Genomic DNA, 13,566 nt, shown 5'->3' with positions numbered 1-13,566 from the left:
AGTGAATGGCCTGTGCCAGAAAACAAAGCTGCAGAGCTCTGGGTTGGCCACCTGGAAAGACACCAAGCGGCGAGGATGGGATTCGAACCCACGCGTGCAGAGAGCACAATGGATTAGCAGTCCATCGCCTTAACCACTCGGCCACCTCGTCGATGGCCAGTCCGCAGCGACTCTTTGGAAGAAGATCTGAAAGGAGGAGTCAAAATAGAAAGAGCAGACATTGACAGAAACCAAGTGCCTAGCAGTGTCAAAGAGAACAGAACAGACGGCTGCTTCTGAAGAAGCTGCTGGCGGGCTCGTCCGGGATTTGAACCGGGACCTCTCGCACCCTAAGCGAGAATCATACCCCTAGACCAACGAGCCTACAGGACGCTGGGCTGCCCTGAGCAGGGGGTCTTCTGCAGGAACCCCCTTTGGCACCTCCCGAGCAGAGAGAAAGGAAAAGAACATCTAGAGCAACTACAAAATAAGGGAATTTTTGTCATGAAAGTAGTTAAACACAAGCAATTAAAGACAAATAAGGAACTCGAACTAACATGGAAATAACTGAACCCCTCGAAACACAGTGTCAAAGGCAAACAAATGACAGGCGGCCTCTGAATGGATTTAAAACTGGGGCTGGGCCTAACATGTAGATGGATTTTAGGGAGGATGCTGCTTAAATGGTCAGATGGCCCTCAGAGTTTGAGCTCTCGGTCGATTCTTCATCTAAAACAGGTCCCACCGAGATTTGAACTCGGATCGCTGGATTCAGAGTCCAGAGTGCTAACCATTACACCATGGAACCCCAGCTGCGGGTGCATGTGCTCAGAAGGCCGCAAAAGCAAGCATCTCCCAAGGGATTCGGTTGACCTTTCTTCTCTGGCAAGAAGACACTGAGGTTCCACCGAGATTTGAACTCGGATCGCTGGATTCAAAGTCCACAATGCTGACCGTTTCACCATGGAACCCAGGGGATTTTGCGAAGAGAGAGAGTGACGGGATGGAAAGTGCCACAGTCAAATTGGTAGCATCAGTAGGGTGTCTGCACTTTTTTTGGCAAGGTAGAAAAGGTCGAAACCTGCAAGCTTCAGAACTGTGCCCAAACGATACACCTGGGGTGCAGTACAGTACAACGGCAGCGTCCGCTGAGGTAAGGGGCTGGACACACCTGTCCATGGCACCGGAGCACTATTGCAAAAGGGGGCGTGGCCTCTGCCTTTCTCAGAACAAGAGGTGGGCGGAAAACAGAGCTGCAGAGCTCTGGGTTGGCTACCTGGAAAGACATCAAGCGACGAGGATGGGATTCGAACCCACGCGTGCAGAGCACAATGGATTAGCAGTCCATCGCCTTAGCCACTCGGCCACCTCGTCGATGTGCGGTCTGTAAATCTGGACTTGGCCGTTTTTTGCCAGATCTCCTTTCCACGGCCCGACTGCACATGCAGCGTAGTTTCACGACGCTAGGGCAGAAAGAGTGGAGGAGCACGAGCATCGTGACCGAAAAGATGGAGCGCTTCACGGATTTGCGTGTCATCCTTTCGCAGGGGCCATGCTAATCTTCTCTGTATCGATCCAATTTTAGTATATGTGCTGCCGTGGCGAGCACAAATCTGCCGGTCGGCTCCAGGTATGTGTACCCTTCGGGTCCCTGCGAGCTCTCGCCAAGGTGGTAGGGCCCATCGAGCCGTCTCGACACCTCGCATACCGTGCTGTACTGGGGTGCAGTACAGTACACGGCAGCGTCCGCTGAGGCAAGGGGCTGGACACACCTGTCCATGGCACCGGAGACCTATTGCAAAAGGGGGCGTGGCCTCTGCCTTTCTCAAAACAAGGGGTGGCAGGAAAGGAGAGAACAACAAAACCAGTCAGACCGGGTGACAGCTGCGGGCAGTTAAATACATGTAAGAACTGCAGCTGGGTTGTGGTGAAATATCTCTAGGGCAAAGGAGATGGGGAACGATTTTAAAAGCAAGCGCTCCCACGCTGAGACGGGCAGACCGGGCTTCAGCGTAACGTCTTGTAAATGGTAAGGTGGATGCGGGAGGTAACCCTGCGACTGAGCTGCGATGAATACTGGGTCCTCTGGGTTAGCAGACACTCCGTGCAGCCACCCAGGCCAGAAGGCTGACTGCGCGGCAGTTTGAAGCTTGTTACCACCCTGTCGGTCCACGTCCACATAGGTGGGCTGAGAGGTCGCGCACCTCGTGGGCATTCTTTCGCAGAGGCAATATTGTAGCCTATGAGGCTCATCCGAGGCGCGATCATTGCTGGTTGAAAACTTTACCCAATACCTCGCCGGGATGACTTGAAATACAGTCAGCCTTGGCAATTTTTGCCAGCCTCTCCGGAGGCTTTGCGTTTGGTGGAAAAGGATAAGCTCTTCTTCTTTCTTTTTTTTCTCTTTTTTCAATCACGTGCAGGTTTTTGACCTTTGTGCAGCCGAGGAACTGCATTGAGCGTGTCGGACAAGGAAGATGAACGAAAGGTGTAAAGCGATGTTGTTTGCCAGATTGGATTCTAAAAAGAATTGGACAAGAATTGACCGGTGAGGATGGTCTTCCAAACCCAGGCGTGTAGAGCAAACCGGCTAAGCAGTCCAATCCGGACACGCCCCTTATCATCAGCTCGTTAGTGAATGGCCTGTGCCAGAAAACAAAGCTGCAGAGCTCTGGGTTGGCCACCTGGAAAGACACCAAGCGACGAGGATGGGATTCGAACCCACGCGTGCAGAGCACAATGGATTAGCAGTCCATCGCCTTAACCACTCGGCCACCTCGTCGATGGCCAGTCCGCAGCGACTCTTTGGAAGAAGATCTGAAAGGAGGAGTCAAAATAGAAAGAGCAGACATTGACAGAAACCAAGTGCCTAGCAGTGTCAAAGAGAACAGAACAGACGGCTGCTTCTGAAGAAGCTGCTGGCGGGCTCGTCCGGGATTTGAACCGGGACCTCTCGCACCCTAAGCGAGAATCATACCCCTAGACCAACGAGCCTACAGGACGCTGGGCTGCCCTGAGCAGGGGTCTTCTGCAGGAACCCCTTTGGCACCTCCCCGAGCAGAGAGAAAGGAAAAGAACATCTAGAGCAACTACAAAATAAGGAATTTTTGTCATGAAAGTAGTTAAACACAAGCAATTAAAGACAAATAAGGAACTCGAACTAACATGGAAATAACTGAACCCCTCGAAACACAGTGTCAAAGGCAAACAAATGACAGGCGGCCTCTGAATGGATTTAAAACTGGGGCTGGGCCTAACATGTAGATGGATTTTAGGGAGGATGCTGCTTAAATGGTCAGATGGCCCTCAGAGTTTGAGCTCTCGGTCGGTTCTTCATCTAAAACAGGTCCCACCGAGATTTGAACTCGGATCGCTGGATTCAGAGTCCAGAGTGCTAACCATTACACCATGGAACCCCAGCTGCGGGTGCATGTGCTCAGAAGGCCTCAAAAGCAAGCATCTCTCAAGGGATTCGGTTGACCTTTCTTCTCTGGCAAGAAGACACTGAGGTTCCACCGAGATTTGAACTCGGATCGCTGGATTCAAATTCCAGAATGCTGACCGTTACACCATGGAACCCAGGGGATTTTGCGGAGAGAGAGAGTGACGGGATGGAAAGTGCCACAGTCAAATTGGTAGCATCAGTAGGGTGTCTGCACTTTTTTTGGCAAGGTAGAAAAGGTCGAAACCTGCAAGCTTCAGAACTGTGCCCAAACGATACACCTGGGGTGCAGTACAGTACAACGGCAGCGTCCGCTGAGGTAAGGGGCTGGACACACCTGTCCATGGCACCGGAGTACTATTGCAAAAGGGGGCGTGGCCTCTGCCTTTCTCAGAACAAGAGGTGGGCGGAAAACAGAGCTGCAGAGCTCTGGGTTGGCTACCTGGAAAGACTACCTGGCGAGATGGGATTGAACCCACGCGTGCAGAGACAATGGATTCAGTCCATCGCTTAACCAGCCAGCACAATGGGATTAGCAGTTTTTGCCATCTCCTTTCAACGGCACTGCACATTCAGCGTAGTTTCACGACGCTAGGGCAGAAAGATGAGCGGTCTCCGAAAATCTGGACTTGGCGGATTTGCGTGTCATCCTTTCCATGGGCCATGCTAATCTTCTCTGTATCGATCCAATTTTAGTATATGTGCTGCCGTGGCGAGCACAAATCTGCACGTCGGCTCCAGGTATGTGGCGGGTCCCTCGCGAGCTCTCGCCAAGGTGGAGGAGCCCATCGAGCCGTCGACACCTGCGATACCGTGCTGTAAAAGGTGCAGTACAGTTCACGGCAGCGTCCGCTGAGGCAAGGGCTGGACATCCTTCCATGGCGGAGGGGCAAGGGGTGGCAGAGCAACAATCTTCTCTGACCGGGTGATGCTGCGGGCAGTTAAATACATATATAAGAACTGCAGCTGGGTTGTGGTGAAATATCTCTAGGGCAAAGGAGATGGGGAGCGATTTTTTAAAGCAAAGCGCTCCCACGCCGGGCAGACCGGGCTTCAGTGTCCTTGTAAATGGTAAGGTGGATGCGGAGGTAACCCTGCGACTGAGCTGCGATGAATACTGGGTCCTCTGGGTTAGCAGACACTCCGTGCAGCCACCCAGGCCAGAAGGCTGACTGCGCGGCAGTTTGAAGCTTGTTACCACCCTGTCGGTCCACGTCCACATAGGTGGGCTGGAGAGGTCGCGCACCTCGTGGGCATTCTTTCGCAGAGGCAATATTGTAGCCTATGAGGCTCATCCGAGGCGCGATCATTGCTGGTTGAAAACTTTACCCAATACCTCGCCGGGATGACTTGAAATACAGTCAGCCTTGGCAATTTTGCCAGCCTCTCCGGAGGCTTTGCATTTGGTGGAAAAGGATAAGCTCTTCTTCTTTTTTTTTTTCTATTTTTTTTTCAATCACGTGCAGGTTTTTGACCTTTGTGCAGCCGAGGAACTGCATTGAGCGTGTCGGACAAGGAAGATGAACGAAAGGTGTAAAGCGATGTTGTTTGCCAGATTGGATTCTAAAAAGAATTGGACAAGAATTGACCGGTGAGGATGGTCTTCCAAACCCAGGCGTGTAGAGCAAACCGGCTAAGCAGTCCAATCCGGACACGCCCCTTATCATCAGCTCGTTAGTGAATGGCCTGTGAATGGCCTGTGCCAGAAAACAAAGCTGCAGAGCTCTGGGTTGGCCACCTGGAAAGACACCAAGCGACGAGGATGGGATTCGAACCCACGCGTGCAGAGCACAATGGATTAGCAGTCCATCGCCTTAACCACTCGGCCACCTCGTCGATGGCCAGTCCGCAGCGACTCTTTGGAAGAAGATCTGAAAGGAGGAGTCAAAATAGAAAGAGCAGACATTGACAGAAACCAAGTGCCTAGCAGTGTCAAAGAGAACAGAACAGACGGCTGCTTCTGAAGAAGCTGCTGGCGGGCTCGTCCGGGATTTGAACCGGGACCTCTCGCACCCTAAGCGAGAATCATACCCCTAGACCAACGAGCCTACAGGACGCTGGGTTGCCCTGAGCAGGGGGTCTTCTGCAGGAACCCCTTTTGGCACCTCCCGAGCAGAGAGAAAGGAAAAGAACATCTAGAGCAACTACAAAATAAGGGAATTTTTGTCATGAAAGTAGTTAAACACAAGCAATTAAAGACAAATAAGGAACTCGAACTAACATGGAAATAACTGAACCCCTCGAAACACAGTGTCAAAGGCAAACAAATGACAGGCGGCCTCTGAATGGATTTAAAACTGGGGCTGGGCCTAACATGTAGATGGATTTTAGGGAGGATGCTGCTTAAATGGTCAGATGGCCCTCAGAGTTTGAGCTCTCGGTCGATTCTTCATCTAAAACAGGTCCCACGAGATTTGAACTCGGATCGCTGGATTCAGAGTCCAGAGTGCTAACCATTACACCATGGAACCCCAGCTGCGGGTGCATGTGCTCAGAAGGCCGCAAAAGCAAGCATCTCTCAAGGGATTCGGTTGACCTTTCTTCTCTGGCAAGAAGACACTGAGGTTCCACCGAGATTTGAACTCGGATCGCTGGATTCAAAGTCCAGAATGCTGACCGTTACACCATGGAACCCAGGGGAGTTTGCGGAGAGAGAGAGTGACGGGATGGAAAGTGCCACAGTCAAATTGGTAGCATCAGTAGGGTGTCTGCACTTTTTTTGGCAAGGTAGAAAAGGTCGAAACCTGCAAGCTTCAGAACTGTGCCCAAACGATACACCTGGGGTGCAGTACAGTACAACGGCAGCGTCCGCTGAGGTAAGGGGCTGGACACACCTGTCCATGGCACCGGAGTACTATTGCAAAAGGGGGCGTGGCCTCTGCCTTTCTCAGAACAAGAGGTGGGCGGAAAACAGAGCTGCAGAGCTCTGGGTTGGCTACCTGGAAAGACATCAAGCGACGAGGATGGGATTCGAACCCACGCGTGCAGAGCACAATGGATTAGCAGTCCATCGCCTTAACCACTCGGCCACCTCGTCGATGGGCGGTCTGTAAATCTGGACTTGGCCGTTTTTTGCCAGATCTCCTTTCCACGGCCCGACTGCACATGCAGCGTAGTTTCACGACGCTAGGGCAGAAAGAGTGGAGGAGCATGAGCATCGTGACCGAAAAGATGGAGCGCTTCACGGATTTGCGTGTCATCCTTTCGCAGGGGCCATGCTAATCTTCTCTGTATCGATCCAATTTTAGTATATGTGCTGCCGTGGCGAGCACAAATCTGCCGGTCGGCTCCAGGTATGTGTACCCTCCGGGTCCCTGCGAGCTCGCGCAAGGTGGTAGGGCCCATCGAGCCGTCTCGACACCTCGCATACCGTGCTGTACTGGGGTGCAGTACAGTACACGGCAGCGTCCGCTGAGGCAAGGGGCTGGACACACCTGTCCATGGCACCGGAGACCTATTGCAAAAGGGGGCGTGGCCTCTGCCTTTCTCAAAACAAGGGGTGGCAGGAAAGGAGAGAACAACAAAACCAGTCAGACCGGGTGACAGCTGCGGGCAGTTAAATACATGTAAGAACTGCAGCTGGGTTGTGGTGAAATATCTCTAGGGCAAAGGAGATGGGGAACGATTTTAAAAGCAAGCGCTCCCACGCTGAGACGGGCAGACCGGGCTTCAGCGTAACGTCTTGTAAATGGTAAGGTGGATGCGGGAGGTAACCCTGCGACTGAGCTGCGATGAATACTGGGTCCTCTGGGTTAGCAGACACTCCGTGCAGCCACCCAGGCCAGAAGGCTGACTGCGCGGCAGTTTGAAGCTTGTTACCACCCTGTCGGTCCACGTCCACATAGGTGGGCTGGAGAGGTCGCGCACCTCGTGGGCATTCTTTCGCAGAGGCAATATTGCCTATGAGGCTCATCCGAGGTGCGATCATTGCTGGTTGAAAACTTTACCCAATACCTCGCCGGGATGACTTGAAATACAGTCAGCCTTGGCAATTTTTGCCAGCCTCTCCGGAGGCTTTGCGTTTGGTGGAAAAGGATAAGCTCTTCTTCTTTCTTTTTTTTCTCTTTTTTCAATCACGTGCAGGTTTTTGACCTTTGTGCAGCCGAGGAACTGCATTGAGCGTGTCGGACAAGGAAGATGAACGAAAGGTGTAAAGCGATGTTGTTTGCCAGATTGGATTCTAAAAAGAATTGGACAAGAATTGACCGGTGAGGATGGTCTTCCAAACCCAGGCGTGTAGAGCAAAACGGCTAAGCAGTCCAATCCGGACACGCCCCTTATCATCAGCTCGTTAGTGAATGCTGTGAATGGCCTGTGCCAGAAAACAAAGCTGCAGAGCTCTGGGTTGGCCACCTGGAAAGACACCAAGCGACGAGGATGGGATTCGAACCCACGCGTGCAGAGCACAATGGATTAGCAGTCCATCGCCATAACCACTCGGCCACCTCGTCGATGGCCAGTCAGCAGCGACTCTTTGGAAGAAGATCTGAAAGGAGGAGTCAAAATAGAAAGAGCAGACATTGACAGAAACCAAGTGCCTAGCAGTGTCAAAGAGAACAGAACAGACGGCTGCTTCTGAAGAAGCTGCTGGGCGGCCTCGTCCGGGATTTGAACCGGGACCTCTCGCACCCTAAGCGAGAATCATACCCCTAGACCAACGAGCCTACAGGACGCTGGGCTGCCCTGAGCAGGGGTCTTCTGCAGGAACCCCCTTTGGCACCTCCCGAGCAGAGAGAAAGGAAAAGAACATCTAGAGCAACTACAAAATAAGGGAATTTTTGTCATGAAAGTAGTTAAACACAAGCAATTAAAGACAAATAAGGAACTCGAACTAACATGGAAATAACTGAACCCCTCGAAACACAGTGTCAAAGGCAAACAAATGACAGGCGGCCTCTGAATGGATTTAAAACTGGGGCTGGGCCTAACATGTAGATGGATTTTAGGGAGGATGCTGCTTAAATGGTCAGATGGTCCCACCGAGATTTGAACTCGGATCGCTGGATTCAGAGTCCAGAGTGCTAACCATTACACCATGGAACCCCAGCTGCGGGTGCATGTGCTCAGAAGGCCACAAAAGCAAGCATCTCTCAAGGGATTCGGTTGACCTTTCTTCTCTGGCAAGAAGACACTGAGGTTCCACCGAGATTTGAACTCGGATCGCTGGATTCAAAGTCCAGAATGCTGACTGTTACACCATGGAACCCAGGGGATTTTTGCGGAGAGAGAGAGTGACGGGATGGAAAGTGCCACAGTCAAATTGGTAGCATCAGTAGGGTGTCTGCACTTTTTTTGGCAAGGTAGAAAAGGTCGAAACCTGCAAGCTTCAGAATTGTGCCCAAACGATACACCTAGGGTGCAGTACAGTTGGCGGCAGCGTCCGCTGAGGTAAGGGGGCTGGACACACCTGTCCATGGCACCGGAGCACTATTGCAAAAGGGGCGTGGCCTCTGCCTTTCTCAGAACAAGAGGTGGGCGGAAAACAGAGCTGCAGAGCTCTGGGTTGGCTACCTGGAAAGACATCAGCGGCGAGGATGGGATTCGAACCCACGGCGTGCAGAGCACAATGGATTAGCAGTCCATCGCCTTAACCACTCGGCCACCTCGTCGATGGGCGGCGGTCTGTAAATCTGGACTTGGCCGTTTTTGCCAGATCTCCTTTCAACGGCCCGACTGCACATTCAGCGTAGTTTCACGACGCTAGGGCAGAAAGAGTGGAGGCAGCGAGCATCGTGCCGAAAAGATGGGCGCTTCCACAGTTGGCGTGTCATCCTTTCGCAGGGGCCATGCTAATCTTCTCTGCGTCGATCCAATTTTAGTATATGTGCTGCCGTGGCGAGCACAAAACCAGTCAGTCGGCTCAGGTATGTGTGTACCCTGCAGCCGGGTGTGCGAGCTCGCCAAGGTGGTAGGCCCCCGAGCCGTCTGGCGACACCTCGCAGTACCGTGCTGTAGCTGGGGTGCAGTACAGTGCAGCTGGGCAGTGGTCCCCTGAGGCTGGGCTGGACACACCTGTCCTCTGGGGCAGCAGAGACCTATTGCCACCCAGGCGTAAGAGAAGGCTGACTGCCTCTGGCAGTTTGAAGCTTGTTACCACCCTGTCGGTCCACGTCCACATAGGTGGGCTGGAGAGTCGCGCACCTCGTGGGCATTCTTTCTCGCAGAGGCAATATTGTAGCCTATGAGGCTCATCCGAGGCGCGATCATTGCTGGTTGAAAACTTACCCAATACCTCGCCGGGATGACTTGAAATACAGTCAGCCTTGGCAATTTTGCCAGCCTCTCCGGAGGCTTTGCGTTTGGTGGAAAAGGATAAGCTCTTCTTCTTTCTTTTTTCTCTTTTTCAATCACGTGCAGGTTTTTGACCTTTGTGCAGCCGAGGAACTGCATTGAGCGTGTCGGACAAGGAAGATGAACGAAAGGTGTAAAGCGATGTTGTTTGCCAGATTGGATTCTAAAAAGAATTGGACAAGAATTGACCGGTGAGGATGGTCTTCCAAACCCAGGCGTGTAGAGCAAAACGGCTAAGCAGTCCAATCCGGACACGCCCCTTATCATCAGCTCGTTAGTGAATGGCCTGTGAATGGCCTGTGCCAGAAAACAAAGCTGCAGAGCTCTGGGTTGGCCACCTGGAAAGACACCAAGCGACGAGGATGGGATTCGAACCCACGCGTGCAGAGCACAATGGATTAGCAGTCCATCGCCTTAACCACTCGGCCACCTCGTCGATGGCCAGTGCGCAGCGACTCTTTGGAAGAAGATCTGAAAGGAGGAGTCAAAATAGAAAGAGCAGACATTGACAGAAACCAAGTGCCTAGCAGTGTCAAAGAGAACAGAACAGACGGCTGCTTCTGAAGAAGCTGCTGGCGGGCTCGTCCGGGATTTGAACCCGGGACCTCTCGCACCCTAAGCGAGAATCACACCCCTAGACCAACGAGCCTACAGGACGCTGGGCTGCCCTGAGCAGGGGGTCTTCTGCATGAACCCCCTTTGGCACCTCCCGAGCAGAGAGAAAGGAAAAGAACATCTAGAGCAACTACAAAATAAGGGAATTTTTGTCATGAAAGTAGTTAAACACAAGCAATTAAAGACAAATAAGGAACTCGAACTAACATGGAAATAACTGAACCCCTCGAAACACAGTGTCAAAGGCAAACAAATGACAGGCGGCCTCTGAATGGATTTAAAACTGGGGCTGGGCCTAACATGTAGATGGATTTTAGGGAGGATGCTGCTTAAATGGTCAGATGGCCCTCAGAGTTTGAGCTCTCGGTCGGTTCTTCATCTAAAACAGGTCTGCACCTTTTTTTGGCAAGGTAGAAAAGGTCGAAACCTGCAAGCTTCAGAATCCAGAGTGCTACACCTGGGGTGCACCAGTAAACCCCAGCAGCAGGTCCGCTGAGGTAAGGGAAGGACACCATGGCACCTGAGCACTATTGCAAGGGGGGCGTGGCCTCTGCCTTTCTCAGAACAAGAGGTGGGCGGAAAACAGAGCTGCAGAGCTCTGGGTTGGCTACCTGGAAAGACAGAATGCTGACGAGGATACACCATGGAACCCATGCGTGCAGAGCACAATGGATTAGAGAGTCCATCGCCTTAACCACTCGGCCACCTCGTCGGTGGCACTTTTTTGGTCTGGTAGAAAAATCTGGACTTCAGGCTGTTTTTGCCAGATCTGGGGTGCAGTACGGCCCGACTGCACATTCAGCGTAGTTTCACGCTGAAGAGAAAGAGTGGAGGAGCACGAGCATCATATTGCAAAAGATGGGCGCTTCTGCAGTTTGCGTGTCATCCTTTCGCAGGGGCATGCTAATCTTCTCTGTATCGATCAATTTTAGTATATGTGCTGCCGTGGCGATGCACAAATCTGCGTGTTGGCTCCAGGTATGTACCCTCCTTAACCCCTCGCGACCTCGCCAAGGTGGTAGGGCCCATCGAAATCTCGACACCTGGCGCGATACCGTGCTGTACTGGGGTGCAGTACAGTACTGCAGGCAGCGTCCGCTGAGGCAAGGGGCTGGACACACCTGTCCATGGCACCGGAGACCTATTGCAAAAGGGGGCGTGGCCTCTGCCTTTCTCAAAACAAGGGGTGGCAGGAAAGGAGAGAACAACAAAACCAGTCAGACCGGGTGACAGCTGCGGGCAGTTAAATACATGTAAGAACTGCAGCTGGGTTGTGGTGAAATATCTCTAGGGCAAAGGAGATGGGGAACGTCTTGTAAATGGTAAGGTGGATGCGGGAGGTAACCCTGCGACTGAGCTGCGATGAATACTGGGTCCTCTGGGTTAGCAGACACTCCGTGCAGCCACCCAGGCCAGAAGGCTGACTGCGCGGCAGTTTGAAGCTTGTTACCACCCTGTCGGTCCACGTCCACATAGGTGGGCTGGAGAGGTCGCGCACCTCGTGGGCATTCTTTCGCAGAGGCAATATTGTAGCCTATGAGGCTCATCCGAGGCGCGATCATTGCTGGTTGAAAACTTTACCCAATACCTCGCCGGGATGACTTGAAATACAGTCAGCCTTGGCAATTTTTGCCAGCCTCTCCGGAGGCTTTGCGTTTGGTGGAAAAGGATAAGCTCTTCTTCTTTCTTTTTTTTCTCTTTTTTTCAATCACGTGCAGGTTTTTGACCTTTGTGCAGCCGAGGAACTGCATTGAGCGTGTCGGACAAGGAAGATGAACGAAAGGTGTAAAGCGATGTTGTTTGCCAGATTGGATTCTAAAAAGAATTGGACAAGAATTGACCGGTGAGGATGGTCTTCCAAACCCAGGCGTGTAGAGCAAAACGGCTAAGCAGTCCAATCCGGACACGCCCCTTATCATCAGCTCGTTAGTAGGGCACGCAAAGAAGTGAATGGCCTGTGCCAGAAAACAAAGCTGCAGAGCTCTGGGTTGGCCACCTGGAAAGACACCAAGCGACGAGGATGGGATTCGAACCCACGCGTGCAGAGCACAATGGATTAGCAGTCCATCGCCTTAACCACTCGGCCACCTCGTCGATGGCCAGTGCGCAGCGACTCTTTGGAAGAAGATCTGAAAGGAGGAGTCAAAATAGAAAGAGCAGACATTGACAGAAACCAAGTGCCTAGCAGTGTCAAAGAGAACAGAACAGACGGCTGCTTCTGAAGAAGCTGCTGGCGGGCTCGTCCGGGATTTGAACCCGGGACCTCTCGCACCCTAAGCGAGAATCATACCCCTAGACCAACGAGCCTACAGGACGCTGGGCTGCCCTGAGCAGGGGGTCTTCTGCAGGAACCCCCTTTGGCACCTCCCGAGCAGAGAGAAAGGAAAAGAACATCTAGAGCAACTACAAAATAAGGGAATTTTTGTCATGAAAGTAGTTAAACACAAGCAATTAAAGACAAATAAGGAACTCGAACTAACATGGAAATAACTGAACCCCTCGAAACACAGTGTCAAAGGCAAACAAATGACAGGCGGCCTCTGAATGGATTTAAAACTGGGGCTGGGCCTAACATGTAGATGGATTTTAGGGAGGATGCTGCTTAAATGGTCAGATGGCCCTCAGAGTTTGAGCTCTCGGTCGGTTCTTCATCTAAAACAGGTCCCACCGAGATTTGAACTCGGATCGCTGGATTCAGAGTCCAGAGTGCTAACCATTACACCATGGAACCCCAGCTGCAGGTGCGTGTGCTCAGAAGGCCTCAAAAGCAAGTATCTCTCAAGGGATTCGGTTGACCTTTCTTCTCTGGCAAGAAGACACTGAGGTTCCACCGAGATTTGAACTCGGATCGCTGGATTCAAAGTCCAGAATGCTGACCGTTACACCATGGAACCCAGGGGAGTTTGCGGAGAGAGAGAGTGACGGGATGGAAAGTGCCACAGTCAAATTGGTAGCATCAGTAGGGTGTCTGCACTTTTTTTGGCAAGGTAGAAAAGGTCGAAACCTGCAAGCTTCAGAATTGTGCCCAAACGATACACCTGGGGTGCAGTACAGTACAACGGCAGCGTCCGCTGAGGTAAGGGGCTGGACACACCTGTCCATGGCACCGGAGCACTATTGCAAAAGGGGGCGTGGCCTCTGCCTTTCTCAGAACAAGAGGTGGGCGGAAAACAGAGCTGCAGAGCTCTGGGTTGGCTACCTGGAAAGACATCAAGCGACGAGGATGGGATTCGAACCCA

The 13,566-nt window shown here is 52.2% G+C and overlaps 33 non-coding genes across 33 annotated transcripts in view; 5 read left to right on the top strand and 28 right to left on the bottom strand.

The window, feature by feature from the left end:
* Window positions 1–67: 67 nt before the first annotated feature.
* On the bottom strand, window positions 68–151 carry trnas-gcu. Its single transcript has one exon. It is a non-coding gene; the product is annotated as a tRNA-Ser (tRNA).
* Window positions 152–292: 141 nt separating this feature from the next.
* trnap-agg lies at window positions 293–363 on the bottom strand. The gene has a single exon. It is a non-coding gene; the product is annotated as a tRNA-Pro (tRNA).
* Window positions 364–715: 352 nt separating this feature from the next.
* Window positions 716–787, bottom strand: trnaq-cug. The gene has a single exon. It is a non-coding gene; the product is annotated as a tRNA-Gln (tRNA).
* Window positions 788–1,271: 484 nt separating this feature from the next.
* Window positions 1,272–1,353, bottom strand: trnas-gcu. The gene has a single exon. It is a non-coding gene; the product is annotated as a tRNA-Ser (tRNA).
* A 128-nt stretch (window positions 1,354–1,481) lies between these two features.
* Window positions 1,482–1,588, bottom strand: LOC122354696. Its single transcript, XR_006252147.1, has one exon. It is a non-coding gene; the product is annotated as a U6 spliceosomal RNA (small nuclear RNA).
* Window positions 1,589–2,192: 604 nt separating this feature from the next.
* LOC122354706 lies at window positions 2,193–2,333 on the top strand. Its single transcript, XR_006252157.1, has one exon. It is a non-coding gene; the product is annotated as a U4 spliceosomal RNA (small nuclear RNA).
* A 346-nt stretch (window positions 2,334–2,679) lies between these two features.
* On the bottom strand, window positions 2,680–2,761 carry trnas-gcu. Its single transcript has one exon. It is a non-coding gene; the product is annotated as a tRNA-Ser (tRNA).
* Window positions 2,762–2,902: 141 nt separating this feature from the next.
* trnap-agg lies at window positions 2,903–2,973 on the bottom strand. Its single transcript has one exon. It is a non-coding gene; the product is annotated as a tRNA-Pro (tRNA).
* Window positions 2,974–3,323: 350 nt separating this feature from the next.
* On the bottom strand, window positions 3,324–3,395 carry trnaq-cug. Its single transcript has one exon. It is a non-coding gene; the product is annotated as a tRNA-Gln (tRNA).
* Window positions 3,396–3,486: 91 nt separating this feature from the next.
* Window positions 3,487–3,558, bottom strand: trnaq-uug. The gene has a single exon. It is a non-coding gene; the product is annotated as a tRNA-Gln (tRNA).
* Window positions 3,559–4,038: 480 nt separating this feature from the next.
* LOC122354699 lies at window positions 4,039–4,141 on the bottom strand. The gene has a single exon (XR_006252150.1). It is a non-coding gene; the product is annotated as a U6 spliceosomal RNA (small nuclear RNA).
* Window positions 4,142–4,676: 535 nt separating this feature from the next.
* LOC122354709 lies at window positions 4,677–4,816 on the top strand. Its single transcript, XR_006252159.1, has one exon. It is a non-coding gene; the product is annotated as a U4 spliceosomal RNA (small nuclear RNA).
* A 359-nt stretch (window positions 4,817–5,175) lies between these two features.
* Window positions 5,176–5,257, bottom strand: trnas-gcu. The gene has a single exon. It is a non-coding gene; the product is annotated as a tRNA-Ser (tRNA).
* A 141-nt stretch (window positions 5,258–5,398) lies between these two features.
* Window positions 5,399–5,469, bottom strand: trnap-agg. Its single transcript has one exon. It is a non-coding gene; the product is annotated as a tRNA-Pro (tRNA).
* Window positions 5,470–5,983: 514 nt separating this feature from the next.
* trnaq-uug lies at window positions 5,984–6,055 on the bottom strand. Its single transcript has one exon. It is a non-coding gene; the product is annotated as a tRNA-Gln (tRNA).
* Window positions 6,056–6,376: 321 nt separating this feature from the next.
* On the bottom strand, window positions 6,377–6,458 carry trnas-gcu. Its single transcript has one exon. It is a non-coding gene; the product is annotated as a tRNA-Ser (tRNA).
* Window positions 6,459–6,586: 128 nt separating this feature from the next.
* Window positions 6,587–6,693, bottom strand: LOC122354695. The gene has a single exon (XR_006252146.1). It is a non-coding gene; the product is annotated as a U6 spliceosomal RNA (small nuclear RNA).
* A 604-nt stretch (window positions 6,694–7,297) lies between these two features.
* Window positions 7,298–7,435, top strand: LOC122354692. Its single transcript, XR_006252143.1, has one exon. It is a non-coding gene; the product is annotated as a U4 spliceosomal RNA (small nuclear RNA).
* A 355-nt stretch (window positions 7,436–7,790) lies between these two features.
* trnas-gcu lies at window positions 7,791–7,872 on the bottom strand. Its single transcript has one exon. It is a non-coding gene; the product is annotated as a tRNA-Ser (tRNA).
* A 520-nt stretch (window positions 7,873–8,392) lies between these two features.
* Window positions 8,393–8,464, bottom strand: trnaq-cug. The gene has a single exon. It is a non-coding gene; the product is annotated as a tRNA-Gln (tRNA).
* A 91-nt stretch (window positions 8,465–8,555) lies between these two features.
* trnaq-uug lies at window positions 8,556–8,627 on the bottom strand. Its single transcript has one exon. It is a non-coding gene; the product is annotated as a tRNA-Gln (tRNA).
* Window positions 8,628–8,947: 320 nt separating this feature from the next.
* On the bottom strand, window positions 8,948–9,030 carry trnas-gcu. Its single transcript has one exon. It is a non-coding gene; the product is annotated as a tRNA-Ser (tRNA).
* Window positions 9,031–9,157: 127 nt separating this feature from the next.
* Window positions 9,158–9,264, bottom strand: LOC122354698. Its single transcript, XR_006252149.1, has one exon. It is a non-coding gene; the product is annotated as a U6 spliceosomal RNA (small nuclear RNA).
* Window positions 9,265–9,572: 308 nt separating this feature from the next.
* LOC122354693 lies at window positions 9,573–9,712 on the top strand. Its single transcript, XR_006252144.1, has one exon. It is a non-coding gene; the product is annotated as a U4 spliceosomal RNA (small nuclear RNA).
* A 354-nt stretch (window positions 9,713–10,066) lies between these two features.
* trnas-gcu lies at window positions 10,067–10,148 on the bottom strand. The gene has a single exon. It is a non-coding gene; the product is annotated as a tRNA-Ser (tRNA).
* Window positions 10,149–10,289: 141 nt separating this feature from the next.
* Window positions 10,290–10,361, bottom strand: trnap-agg. Its single transcript has one exon. It is a non-coding gene; the product is annotated as a tRNA-Pro (tRNA).
* Window positions 10,362–11,178: 817 nt separating this feature from the next.
* LOC122354700 lies at window positions 11,179–11,284 on the bottom strand. The gene has a single exon (XR_006252151.1). It is a non-coding gene; the product is annotated as a U6 spliceosomal RNA (small nuclear RNA).
* Window positions 11,285–11,834: 550 nt separating this feature from the next.
* LOC122354701 lies at window positions 11,835–11,975 on the top strand. The gene has a single exon (XR_006252152.1). It is a non-coding gene; the product is annotated as a U4 spliceosomal RNA (small nuclear RNA).
* A 364-nt stretch (window positions 11,976–12,339) lies between these two features.
* Window positions 12,340–12,421, bottom strand: trnas-gcu. Its single transcript has one exon. It is a non-coding gene; the product is annotated as a tRNA-Ser (tRNA).
* Window positions 12,422–12,562: 141 nt separating this feature from the next.
* On the bottom strand, window positions 12,563–12,634 carry trnap-agg. The gene has a single exon. It is a non-coding gene; the product is annotated as a tRNA-Pro (tRNA).
* Window positions 12,635–12,986: 352 nt separating this feature from the next.
* trnaq-cug lies at window positions 12,987–13,058 on the bottom strand. The gene has a single exon. It is a non-coding gene; the product is annotated as a tRNA-Gln (tRNA).
* A 91-nt stretch (window positions 13,059–13,149) lies between these two features.
* On the bottom strand, window positions 13,150–13,221 carry trnaq-uug. Its single transcript has one exon. It is a non-coding gene; the product is annotated as a tRNA-Gln (tRNA).
* Window positions 13,222–13,542: 321 nt separating this feature from the next.
* trnas-gcu overlaps window positions 13,543–13,566 on the bottom strand; it is an 82-nt gene continuing 58 nt past the window's right edge. The window contains exon 1 of the tRNA in view: window positions 13,543–13,566. This exon is cut by the window's right edge and continues 58 nt beyond it. This is a non-coding gene — a tRNA (tRNA-Ser).

The sequence above is a fragment of the Puntigrus tetrazona genome, chromosome 11, assembly GCF_018831695.1.
Source record: "Puntigrus tetrazona isolate hp1 chromosome 11, ASM1883169v1, whole genome shotgun sequence".
Classification (NCBI taxonomy): domain Eukaryota; kingdom Metazoa; phylum Chordata; class Actinopteri; order Cypriniformes; family Cyprinidae; genus Puntigrus; species Puntigrus tetrazona.
Note: the sequence above shows the minus strand (reverse complement) of the source record. Positions and strands in the feature narration are given on the sequence as shown.